Source organism: Arvicanthis niloticus, chromosome 8 (assembly GCF_011762505.2).
Source record: "Arvicanthis niloticus isolate mArvNil1 chromosome 8, mArvNil1.pat.X, whole genome shotgun sequence".
Taxonomy (NCBI): Eukaryota; Metazoa; Chordata; class Mammalia; order Rodentia; family Muridae; genus Arvicanthis; species Arvicanthis niloticus.
The window spans coordinates 20,696,571-20,710,176 of NC_047665.1; the positions used below are offsets into that span (position 1 = coordinate 20,696,571).

At 41.1% G+C, this 13,606-nt stretch overlaps 1 protein-coding gene across 4 annotated transcripts in view; it reads right to left on the minus strand.

The window, feature by feature from the left end:
• The window catches only part of Phactr1 (phosphatase and actin regulator 1), a 460,522-nt gene extending 458,894 nt beyond the window's left edge, over nt 1-1,628 (minus strand). For 2 of the 4 annotated variants that reach the window (XM_034509804.2, XM_076939122.1), the window contains exon 1: nt 1,488-1,628. The gene's annotated coding sequence lies outside the window, so the exon portion shown is untranslated. Of the gene's footprint in view, nt 1-114; nt 331-664; nt 909-1,487 lie in introns of those variants that run through there. The other 2 variants (XM_076939124.1, XM_076939123.1) reach the window with 2 other exon arrangements.
• Nucleotides 1,629-13,606: the final 11,978 nt, after the last annotated feature.

Here is a 13,606-nt window from a genome sequence, read left to right on the forward strand (position 1 = left end):
CATACTGTTCTCCCCTTGCTGTATATTATCTGACAAAAAGCATACTTGTAAATTCATATACCTTCAGTTTTTAAAAGCCTTCCCGATGAATGGCATTGGAAAGTATCACCCTACCTGCAAGTTGCTTTTCAATTGATCCAGGGGTGTCTGGTGTCCCCTCTAGTAGAGAGCATCCCCTGGGAATCTGAGCCTCCTCTCACAGACACTTTGCAATATAGGCTGGCTTGTTTGCTGTACGAACGCCTTGAATTTCTTAGTCTTCAGCCATTCCCGTTAGCACATTCTATACAGTGCTACTGGCTTATCTGCCTATGCCCGGTTTAGGCTGCTTTTGATACAAACTGTGGTTCATGCAGCAGTGGCAAACAACACAGCCTTGCCAGGTTTCCTATAGCATGCACTAGCCTGGCACGAAAAACAGCCAGCCCCTTCTCACAGAGCCTATGCCGTTACCCCTGATACTGGTACGAATGAACTATCTCTATTTCTGCACTGTTGCATTTTTAAGGAGGAACAAGACAAAATCTTTAAAAATCAGACTCTGAAGGCTAAAGCAATCACTTGCTTCCTAAGTCTGTACACTCTCATCTAAGAAATCAAGTCTGATAAGAGGAAACTTTTTTGAAAACTAGCCCAAGGTACCCCAAGAGCAAAGAATACTTACTGTAAAAATAATAATGTAAAACCAAGGGCCGTCGATAATCCAAATGAGCAGTTTCAACCAGCTGCCTTTGATCTTATTAAATATTCCCAACAAAAGTAAACAGTTTTGATTATCTGATTAGATCAGTGATGAATAATGTATTCCATCCACTGGACTTTCTCTCTCAGATAAAATGGCCAGAACATGTTACCTTAGCAACCGAAGGTGACGCCAGTTCCAGCCTCTCCACGCCCTCCTCTGCGATGGAAGGAAATTACCACTTTCCAATGTAAAACTTTGGCAGGGAACCATCAAAATCTACATGAAGATTTTTGCATCATCCAGGGCATTCACAGCCTACTCTCCCACCTCTTAAGCAGAGATCTCGCATGATTATTTAAAAAACAATTAGAATTTCTGCTTTAATAATCTCTTTTCACAATCTCAAATCACAGTCTGCTTTGCAGTAAGAACAAAATACGTGGTAAATGATTAAACAGAGGAGAGGGCTATAGTGTTTAGACCATGTTGGAGCACCTGTCCTTATCTTACTGCCCAATGGGGCAGGATGATGAAGAAAGGCTATTTAACTAGCAGTATAGTATATTCAGCATTCCCATTATAATTAATACACAGAAACAGTCACCGGCATCTAGGCTGAAAATAACTCTTTCCTTCTGTGAATCGGTCCCTAGAAACAGCTTAAAAGCTGTCTGAAATTTCCCAGATTTTGAAAGCCGCATTATAAAGCAGGTCCTATGGGAGACAACCCCTAGCCCACCAAAGGCAACACAGCCAGAAAGTCGCAGGAAGGGAAGAATTCTCAAAGTTAGGAGATACTCACCAGCGCTTGTGCCCCTTCAACAGGACGCTGTCAGAGAGCAGAGGGGCAAGCTGAGCAGGGCTGCCGAGCCTGTGAGCCCAAATGAACAGCTTCTAATTTTCCCTTCAATCTCCAGTCAAAAGCACTGAGTGGAGGGGAATGATGGATCTGCCGGTTTTATATTGTGATGAAATGCCCCCTCCCCCCTAAGCTGGGATCTGAGTGGGGCTGCTCTTTAGAACGCATTAGCCTGCTAATTTAAGAAAATTGAAAGGTTTTGTTTTACCGTCTTTTATGTGTTCTTTTCTGCTACCCCCTCAATTTAATTTGCATTTAAAATGATTCTCCTGTCTCCTAGGCTCTCCAAGGTGTGGAGTACTTGCTAATCCTGAAGGCTGTTCCCTGGTAGGGCTTGGTGCCCGCCATCTCCTTCTGAGCTGCCAAACAAGGTGGGCAATTAAAACTGTGAGCTGTATTCTGGAGAGAAATACAGAAGGCCATTCCGGTTTCACCCTCCCTCTTTGTGTGTCTGCACTTTCAGATCTTCAAAATGTCCAAATGTGCTCTTCTTTTCTGAATGCAACAGAATTATTATCTCAACAGCAAAAAGATACTTTTGGTTGGGTCCCTCAGATTAGCCTGGTATGATATCCTCCTTACTGAACCCCAGGAAGGGCTTGCAGGCACGAGAATTTGAGATATGTTCTTAAAAGCCAGGATGCTAATCAGGTCGTGACCCAATGTGTGTTTTCTGCAACCTTCTTCCCATTATATGGACCAAGCAGAAGTGATGATTAGTACAGGATAGTGGGTAGCATCAGGATGGGTTATTAAGACAAGAGAAACAATACTTGCAAGGACATGGAAGGAAGATCAAACTTGGCTTGCCTACATCCACATCTCAGGCAGGGGACTGAGTGACTGTCTAACAGCTAACTTTGAAAATTGTCCTTTCCTGTGTCTTTTGTGCTACCCTGCCTTTGGTGGGTTAGGGGGTTGTCTCCCAAAAGAGAAAGCAGGAAATACCTTGTTGACTGTCTTCTGGGTCAATAATAGAGTGGGCTCTCCCATTTCACCAGAGCAAACCAGGTACCAAGTTAGTGCTGCAGAGAGATCAGCCTCATAAAAGACCTAAATGTAATGATCAATCAAAAGGCCTTGTGGAGACGGAAGCTTGGTTTCTGGATGTGCAAAGCTTTGCTCAGACCCCAGGCCTTAGATCTTTAAGGTTGAATTTCTATTCAGCCCTCAATAGAGACAGGTGAACACTTGACATTTACAAGAAGAGAAAGCTGTCTTCTGGTTCCTTTCACTTACAGTAGGGTGTGGGCGACAGGTTCTAACCCTCTATTGTGCTTCTACTGAAATTATAATGACTCATAGGTGAGAGAGACATAGGGGGGAGGGAAAGTGAAGAGAGAGGGGAGAGAAACAGAGAGAAGGGGGAGAAAGAGAGATTAAGCTGAAAAGCATCAGATACCATGCTAAGTGTAAATGAGCCTGGGATGGAAGATGATGCTAAGTAGGACATTTGAAAAATAGATGGTGTTCCTGGAACGGAGAGCGGGTTTAGAATTCAGTAATTTCTGGAGTCCTGACCAAGGAAAGGAAACTTAATGTACTTTATAAAATGCTGGGGCTCAGGAGATGATTCCGTGGGTGAAGCCCTTGCTGTGCGAACATTAGGGCCCATGGTTGAATCTTCAGCATCTTCCAAAAAGCCAGATGGGCTAATGCATGTCTGGAATGCCAGTATTCTTACAGTGAGATGTAGAGTGGACACATGAGAATCCCCGGACTTTGCAGGCCAACTAACCTGGTACACACAGCAGCAAATGACAAAAGGACCCTGCTTCAAACATGAAGAATTGTGGTGACTGAAGCCTGGAGTTGTCTCCTAACCCCCATGTGTATCTCATGGCACATGTGCATGTTCTCACTCTCTGTCTCTCTGTCTGTCTCTGTCTCTCTGTCTGTCTCTGTCTCTCTATCTGTCTCTGTCTCTTTGTCTATCTCTGTCTGTCTCTGTGTCTCTGTCTCTGTCTCTCTCTCTTTCTCTCTCTCTCTCTCCCCCTCTCCCTTTTCTCCTTCCTTCCCAAGTAATGAAAGCAATGTGAAAAGGCTATAATTTTTTTAAATGATAAGATTTTAACTTTTAAAAAGCAATGATTTGGGAAGGAAATGACTTACGAAAGGGGCTACATTTTATGAAATAATCATATTTTCAAAATATAATCTAACCTGATTCGAAAATTGACTTCCTCCCTTTCTTCTTTTTGAGACAGGGTTTTTCTGTGTAGCCCTGCCTGTCCTGGAACTTGCTTTGTCAAGGCTATGGTGACCTTCAACTGGAAAATCCACCTGCTTCTGTCTCCCAGGAGCTGGGATTGAAAGCAAGGGTGACACCTTGCTCATCTCTGAAATAGATTTTCAAAGTTGCTGATTTCACTCTTTGAGGGGACATAGATTTCATATAGGAACATTCAAGTGATGAAATTGCAATTTATTAATGATGTTGATATGGTGTTGAGGAGCAAACCAAAGACTTGTACAAACTAGACAAGCACTCTACCGCGGAGCCATGTCCCCAGATCTTGCTTTATTGAGCTGTGTAATCCAGGTCAGCTTGGAACCCTGTGTAGTCAAGGTTGACTTTGAGCTCCATATAGCCTAATTTGGACTTGAACTCATGATTCTCCTGCTTTATCCTCCAGGGTTGGGATTCATCACCACTTCCAGCTAGAAATTTACTTGTAAAGGTGGGAAAGCATAACAATTATCCAAAAACAAAGTCAAGACCTGATCAGTTCAGCTGTATTTTTTTTTTTTTATAACTTTTACCTACTTAAAACTACCACTAAGTTAATTGTGTGTCACTCCATTGTTCTGACATATACTATAGAGTAGCTGGTGATATCCCAGGCTAACATTCATGAAGCACTAGACAATTTAACCAAAACCATCCCAAGTTCAAGCTAAGTCAGTCAATGTCGATATAACCATGTGACTTATCCATAGAAGTTAATTTTAAAAACCAAAAGAAATCAAACCATATGAAAGTATAAGGATATAAGGGTCAAATAATCTGGATGTGGTCCTGCATACCTTTCTGTTTCCAGTTCAGTGGTAAGAAGATCGGTCTGCAATGTGTATAAAAAGTATAGAAGGATTGCATTGACTTGAAACAGAGATATACTTCAGAGTAGAACCCAGACATAAGTAAAGATGTCAGCTGTGTTAATTTACCTTTGGCTGTCCACTCACTCATTCTATTGATGCGGTGAGACCCAACCATTCAGAAAGAGAAGACCACAAGGAACTAGTTCTTATACTCTCTTCTTGGTCTTCCCTGGGTTTGGGCAGGGTGTAATATGCCTGCTGAGGTATTCTCACTTATAACTATACAATGACCTTCTTTACTTGTCTCATTATATCATAGAATTCTCCAGATGACTCTGTTTAGAGTCCATGAAATTATGTCTTCTTCCTGCATGAAACCTTGGGGGACACTTTCTTTGGATAATAAACCATGTACACTTAACTTGGAAATATTAGAATATCTCTTAAAGTGAAATGACATCCTGGCTGTCTTGTCAGAGTGCTTAGGTTGAGGGCCTTAGGTAAATCAATAGCTTGCTAAACCAGTATGGCTGTCACTCCCTTGGGATATGTAGGAGATTGGTTTCAGCACCCTCATAAATTTCAGAATCTTCAAGTGCTCAAGTCTTTTATATCATGTGATGTACTATTTTCATATAACCTACACACATTCTCTTGAGTATTTAAAATTTCCCAAGTAACCCACAACACCTAATACAGTGTACAAGTTACATAATAGTTGTTATATATTATTGCCTAGAGAATGATAACAAGAAGAGCATCCTGTACATAGTCAGTAGAGCTACAATTTTTTCCACTGGATGATTTGATCCAGTTTGTTGAATATATAGTTGGGCCCATAGATACATAGGTTGTCTGTACAGAAAGCTTTATCTATTCATTTTTATTGAGTTTACCCTCAGATAGGTACAGTTCAAGAGTAGTAGTCTGGGGATAGAGAGATGACTCATCAGGTAAAAGTACTCACCAGGACTGGAGTTTGGATCCTCACTTCCCATACAAAATGCCGGGTAGGCGTGGTAGTCCCTCTGCAATCCCAGCATGCATGAGACAGAAACAGGAGATTCCCTAGAGCAAGTAGGCCATCTAGACAAACCAACTGATGAGCTCTGGCTTCCAGCGAGTGGCTTCTCAGTATGTCAAGTGTAAAATGGTGCACAAAGATACCTGATGTCAACCCAACCAACCTCTGACCACCACACACTTGTATGCAAATGTACAAACACGTGTGTACAACAATGTGTACCTATACACATGTGAAAAAATATACATGCACATATGCAAAGGGGGAAAATATACATGAATAGTGGCTCCTCTCTGGCAAATCATTCTATTGTAATCTTAACCTTTGACTCATGAGAAATCTTTTTTTTTTTAAATTTCTCATTAAGCCATGCATATACTGGAGGAATAAGTGGACTCCATGAGTTTAAAATAAAGAAAAGAACACATGAGGTTGGGAAGGAAGAGTGAGGGGAGGAAGGAAGAACTGAGGGGATAGGTCTTGATTAAAACATTATATACATGTATAAAGTCCTCAATTAATAAAAATAAGAGGGGAGGGGGCTGTCACCAAACAGTATGCTTCTGCAAGCATTCTATCTATGGCTTTATTCATATGAAAATTTCCCTGGAATAAGAAATACTTTGAAGCACCATCAGTTATTTTTACATAAGAGCCAATTAATTTCTACTGCTGTTTTTGGAGGCAGGTTTGATAATAGTTGGAAGCTAAAATAGAAAGGCATGGAATTAAGACAGACAGAGAAAAAGAACTTTTATGTTGAGCAGGAGCTTAATTTTTATTTCATACAGGCCCATGGCCATATTTGGAGGGCTTTTTTTATAGATGTGGTGTTAGTATTTGTCTGTCAGAAGAGAGCATTGAATCTGTAGACATCATAATGAGGATCATGTTTGAAAATATCTGGATGGTCCAGAGGCAGATCCTTTTTATCCAAGATTTTATAATTATTTAGAATGCGTCCATATGCATGTGTGCCTGCCTGTGTCCATGGGTGCATAGCTGCATGGGTGCATGCATGCATGCATAGGTGTGTAGGTGCATGGTTGTGTGTGTGTGTGGTTTGCAAGTGCACATGAGTGGAAGCCAAAAGAGGGTGTCAGATCACCTATATCTGGAATTATGAGAGGTTGTGAACTCCTCAATGTGTGTGCTAGAAAACAAACGTCGGTCCCCTGCAAGAACAATATCCATTGTTGATCACTGAAGCCCCCTCTCCAACACCAGAGGCAGATTTTAAAATCCCATTCAGGGATCTTTTTACTGAAGAGCCTCCCTTGGCCAGACCTCTCTTGGGGCTGCACTGGGAAGTACCACCATAGAGAAATCATCTTGGAAGTTATGGAGGAGGCAGACACTCAGCAGAACAAGTGCTTCTGGCTCCTTTGCTGCTGCCTCTAAAAATAACCAGTTCCCCCTTTGACTATGTTGGAGAAAACTCAGTTCAAAGTATAAACACCCTGAGTTCGAATACCCATCTTGCCCTCTGCCAACTAGATTCTGATATGTTCATCTGGCTTATGATATGCAAACCTCTTTGCTTTGCAGAAAAAACAGGCAGAAGCATAGAAGCTCACTGTCTTTAGATATTGGCTTGAAAGTAGGAAAATGGGGGAAAATACTGAGCTGAGAAAACAGATTCCCAAGGGTCTCTATTCACCGAGTCTCCCTGGTCTCTAATTCTGAAGATAAAGATAACACATGTGTCAGTAGCGGCAGTCTTTGAAACATGAGTTTTAGGATACAGATAATATTTGACTTTACTTCTACTAGAATAAAATCACAGTGCCCTGGATTTTTTTTTGTGTGTGTATATTTAAAGTTTACTTTCAATTCTCTTGGAGGGGAATGAAAATTGAGCACAAGTAAAATTGCTTATTCCCATTCTTGAAACACCAGACAGAAACTTGAAAACATCAAAAGACATATTGAAGGACGAAAGAATAAGGATCTCTAAGGGACTCAACTCCACTAGACCCCATGGAGATTATAGGGCCCTGAGCTTTCAACACATATTAGGAAAACCATGCTGAACCCACCACTGGGTGCCTACAGGGAGGCGGGGAAAATGGAGGGTATCAAAGTAGTACTTCAAAGGGACTTTGGTGATTATTTCCCTCATTTTGGGATTTAAACACACTGTTAAATTCTACAACAAGATTTGTAAGCCTTAATACTTAAGGTTTTCCCTGTGTGTGCAAATGCAAGGCTGTAGGTTTCTCATCACTGCCTAACAAGTACTGTTACTCATGATAGAGTCCCAAATGCAATTTGTTGTTCAGACCTGAATAGTTTTAGTATCTCTCACCCAAAGACATTGAAGACATCAGGTTCCCAGTTCCTCATTCCAGATCTAGCTATTACGTTATGCTCAAACTCTGGTTAATGTCACAGGGATACTGGGCTTACTTCTGAAACAAAGAAAATTTTATTGGGATTCATTGACTTTTAACTTTTTATAAATATTAGTAGTACCTGAAGGAAAAGAAGCCAATCTGCCATAGACTCAAAACACTTGAGCCTGCAGAAATGTTTTATTCAATCTTTCAGTAAACAATACGATGAAGTGGTAAACAACATTGGCTTTGGAATTTCGGTGCTAATATTTATAATGAGCGAAGCAAGATAACCTTGGGAGGTAGGGTCACAAACTGATTAAAAATCAAGGTCAAGTGTGATAATGTATGCAAACAACACAGAACATGACACATAGACAGTGTTGAGGTTTGATTTCTTGGAAATAGTTAATGGACAGCAAACAGCTACAAAGATTTGTGAAAGGCAGGGGCATCAAACTGCATTCATCTACCACATGAGACAAAACATTACCTCCATCACTTTCATTGCAAATGAGGTCCAAGGTGTAATGAAATTCATTTGTACCAAATGCTGTCTGTATCTGTAACTTGTGCTAAGGTCATTTGTGTATATGTAAATACCTAACAAATTAATGCTTGCTGAGCATCTAATGTGTGTCTGATTTGTGGTGTACCTCTGAGGAGCTTTAGTTATTGTAATTATTTTCCTCACAGAGAGTACATTTTTTTTTTTTTTTAAAAAAGAGGGTTATGCAAGATTAAGGAACACCACGGCTACAATAAGATGTTATCACCAAAAGTGCATTATCTATTCTTTTTATTACCCTGATTTCCTGAGAGAAGTTTGCAATAACAGGTAACAAGCTACAATAGAATTTTATAAAGTTCATCTCATCCCTTGCCAAATTTAAGTGGCTTAATATATAGAGATATCTGATACATAGTAGGTGCTTTATGGAAAATGCCTCAACAAAGGAAATTTCTATTTAGTGTGCAGATGAACATCCTTTCACACAATCACTATTTGCTCATTCATTGTGATTTAATTGGAAGATGATTTTTACCTGTTATATGCCTCGCACTATACTAGTTGCTGGACATACAACAATGAGGTAGATCAATTATTTTTCTTAGGAGATTAAAAGTTAGCTGAACCCAGTTATTCTTATTTTCTTCCTTGTAAAGCATATATTGAAAATGATTATATTTGTAAATGAACAGATACACTTAGGCTCTCAGCTAGTAAGAGGAGAGGTGGTATAGTTGTTAGCTTTCTGTTCCTGTGACAGAACATTTTGGCTCATGTTTTCAGAGTTTTCAATTCAATGTCGGTTGGCTCCATGGTCTTGTATTGGTGGACAAGCAAAACCTCATGGTGGCAGGGGCTTATGGTAGAAGGACAAAGGAGTAAGGGACAAATGAAAGAAAGAGAAGGAGGAAAAGAGGAAGGAGAAGAGAGAGAAGAGTTGGAAGGAGGAGGAGAAGGAAGAGAAAGAGGAGGGAGAAGAGGAGGGGGAGGAAGAGGAGGAAGAAGAGGAGGGGAGGAAGAGGAGAAAGAAGAGGAGGGGGAGGAAGAGGAGGAAGAAGAGGAGGGGGAGGAAGAGGAGGAAGAAGAGGAGGGGGAGGAAGAGGAGGAAGAAGAGGAGGGGGAGGAAGAGGAGGAAGAAGAGGAGGGGGAGGAAGAGGAGGAAGAAGAGGAGGGGGAGGAAGAGGAGGAGGAGGAGGCACTCATGGGGAAGATACATAGATACATGATTCAGAGGCATGACCTGGGGGACTTATTTTCCTCAATCATGTCCCACATAGTTTTCACTACTATTCATTAGTGGGATCAAATTATCAATCCATCACTAGATTAGGTCCAGGCTGAATCAGTCACTTCTCAATGAATAGCTCCACTAGCTGGGGACCATGCTTCCTATGCATGATGCTTTCTGTCAACACTTCACATACAAGTCATAACAGGGGATGACAGTTCAGCTGTCATTTGGAAGGCTTTATGCAGAGTGTCTGATCCTCAGCGTGTTGAATTTCTCTAACCCTTTTCAAGTTAGGTGTAAAATACATCTACTTGGTGACAGGTGAAGGAAGGAAGAGATGCTAGGGACATGGCATTGTGTTTAACATTGAACTTGAAGGCTGGCACTCTTGTATCAGAAATTCGAACTTGCAACGAAAGGTATTAGAAGGATGTTGGCTGGGAAACAAAAACCATGTATGCCATATTTGAAACAACTAATCTTGAAAATGATGTCAAAGGTTATTGGTTACAAATTAATTAATTGATTTTGTAAATGCCCTTCCATATCATCATCTTGATGACAATTGCCTTGCATGCACCCTGTGCCTTCCACATTCTTCTGTGGGATTTCACAGGTTCTTCCTGCAAGGACAAATAACAGAACCACATTGCACTTCACTAGCTTGGGAAGTGTGCAGTAATTGAGAGAAGTCTGTGTTCTTCAGCTGTTAAGGTCTTGGGAATGACATTTTGGAGGTTGGTACAACCTCCTTTGACAAGGAAAACATTTGAACTGCATTTTTAAAAGAGCCCTTGATTTCAAAAGCTGGTAGTGGTAAACAGCAAGAATCCAGCATAGCAATTTAAACATAGCTTCTGAGGAACTGTGATTTCAAATCAAAAGTCTTCTCATTCCTATGGCAACCAACAGAAGCATTCAACTACTGCTACATGCTGTGTACATTAACGGTGCTACCCCTTCCCCCACCTTCTGCCTCCTCCTTCCCTCAGGATTCAACATGAACGTCACTAAAGTGTGTCTCTGTTTTCCAAAGGATACCAGGTTGCATTCCAACGTGCAAGCCATCAAACTGATGCATGCGGAGGGAAGAACCCTCTCAGGGGACATATTCACAAACCCAGAGGGAAAATGTACCTCAAAAATAGAGCCATAGTCTGCTTCTCTGATTTGACATGTTTGAGAGCTCCTTGTTTTAAAGCCAGACACAAATATGTGAAGAAGTTCCCCTTGAATTACAATTCTTTCTGGGAGCAGCCACCATGAAGATAACATATGTGGCGAGACACAGCCAAGAAGCACCCACTGGGCTGTGACAGAGACACCGGAACACTTCTGACACACTCCTGGGAAGCTGAAATGGTTAGTCATGGCAGGAGAGATACCCCCTCAAGCTGACAGGCTTATGGGCTGTGGCTGTCACCAGCCACACTAGCTCCTCAGAGACGATGTGGTAGCTCTGGCATCTCTTAGAGTGTTCCATTTTTTAATTGAGAAGATGAAGCCTGAGATTTAGAGGTGGGAAGGCCAGGGAAAGACAGAGCCTAAATCCCAGGTACATGTTACTTAAAGTTCCAAACGAGAAAATCATTTAGTGGTTAATGATAGCTCCAGTTTCTTTGTGGAAAATGTTTTCTCCTGCTCTAAGATAGTGGGAAAATATGAACTAGTCATTTGTATCTGGTCCTTTGCCAAAGTGTAGAACTACCCCTTTGGTAGTTGAACAACCCTTTCACAGGTGTCACCCAACATTATTAGAAAACCCAGATACTTACATTATGTTTTATAACAGTAGCAAAATTACAGTTATGAAGTAGCAATAAAATAATTTTATGGTTGGGGTTCACCACAATATGAGGAACTATATTCAAGGGTTGCAGCATTAGGAAGGTTGAGAACCACTGGTGTAGAAAATTCCAGATCAGAAAGAAGCATGAGACATCCACTCCTTCCCCTCTTGCTTTTTATGCAGAGTATAGCTGTTGGCTCTCTGTTCACAGTCTTTTTAGGCAGGATATATGTTCAGAGAAAACATGGGTTCAGAGTGTCCTTGATAACTGGGCTTCCAGTAAGTGTAAGGATGGAACCATCTTGTTTGTTTTAGACATAAGACTTTTCAGCTCTGGGCTTTTCTTTCTCTTACTTATGAGTGACAAAACTAAACTCAATGTGTCAATTAGTCAATGTGTCTAAGATATCTGCCATTTCATGGATTTATCTGTTTTCCATTATTGTTAGTGTAGAGAAATAACCAAGGCTAGATAACTTATAAAGAAGGTATTTAGCTCATTGCTCAAAAGGCTAAAGATCTAAATAGCATGGCACTGGTTCTAAGTAGGGCACCTCCGATTGCACTGCACAGTAGCAGGTGGGAGTGCATGCAAAAACATGGTGAAGGGGCCATGCTTGTTCTTTTACTATAACCTCCTCAAAAAGACTGAGGGTCCTCTGAGAACATTTCTATTATTTCTGGAGATGGTGACACTAAAGTCTTCCACTAGGAGTCATTTCTCAAATATCTCTGCCTTCTAACATCACTCGAATACCAATACATGAATTTTTACAAATGGGGCATGATTAACACCTTCTGACTTTCTTCTTATAAAAAGTGAAGATGTTTAGATATGGACCACACTGTGAGCCTCATGAGTTTATGTCTTGCTACTCAAAATCTGTCCAAGGATATAAAAGCATCCTTTGAAGACTTGGGAAGACTTGTTCCACCCCTGACCATATTTCGGAATATGTGCTGCATTCAAATCTTCATTTACAGGCATAGTAAACTGTGAAGGCCCAGGACATAGAATGCTTGTGGAGATGTGTTCCCTTGATTAATCTTCTGAGTGACAGATAGCAGGGTCAACTTCTTCAAGCACCATGACCCATACCAATCCACCATCTGTGAGGCCATTTTGGGTTATTATTCCTATTGGATGGATAATAAAACACCAGTGCAGAGAAAGTAACTTAGTAAGTGATTAAGCAGTCAGAGTATAGTAGATTTAAGAAGGACCTTCCTAGACAGCTGGTTAGTCAGAAGGGAGAAGAATCAGGTCAGCTTCAGCTGTCCACCTTAAACTTCTGTTCATAGCCAGCCATTTTATCTGTCCCTGTTTACGCCCTCCTACAATTTAATACAGTTTTTAATCGTAAAAACTGAGAGCCAGCTGTGGTGGCACACACCTTTAATGGCATCATTCAGAAGGGGGAGGCAGGCAGATCTCTGAGTTTGAGGCCAGTGTAGTCTACAAAGTAAGTCCAAAAACACCCAGGACTACATAAAGAAATCCTGTCTGAAAAACAAAGTGGATCATAAGCTTTCTTCATTTCACTTTCTCTTCTACTCTATAGAGTATGCTAGACACAACAGTGAGACAAAGTGTGACTCCTGTAAAAGACAGAGTAGAGACATCCAGGTGTTTGGGAGTCAAGTCCACTATCATCACGCCTCTAAATCGTGTCTGGATCAGGATATTTCCCTTGCTTCTCTGCCCATTCATACTGACTTCAAAGACCAGAAAGTTGGTGAGTGAGGGGCTTCTTGGAGATATGTTTTGGTTTTAATTTTTTAACTGTGTCAAGATATACATGATGCAAAATTTGTCATCATAACCATTTCAAGTTACAGCTTAGAGCTGTGTGACAAACTTTTCCGGGGGAGACACAATGCATACAGCATACATACACGCAGTGCGCACACACACACACATACACACCCAGAGAGAGAGAGAGAGAGAGAGAGAGAGAGAGAGAGAGAGAGAGAGAGAGAGAGAGAGCGAGCAAATAGGGAGTTCATGATAGCACAAAGTATGAAGGGGCTCTATCTGGTCCAAACATGGCAAACATTCCTCTGGCAGGCCTTACCCTTTTCCCATTCCCTCTGCCTTCTCAAAATTATTAGACTACATTCCTAAAGCT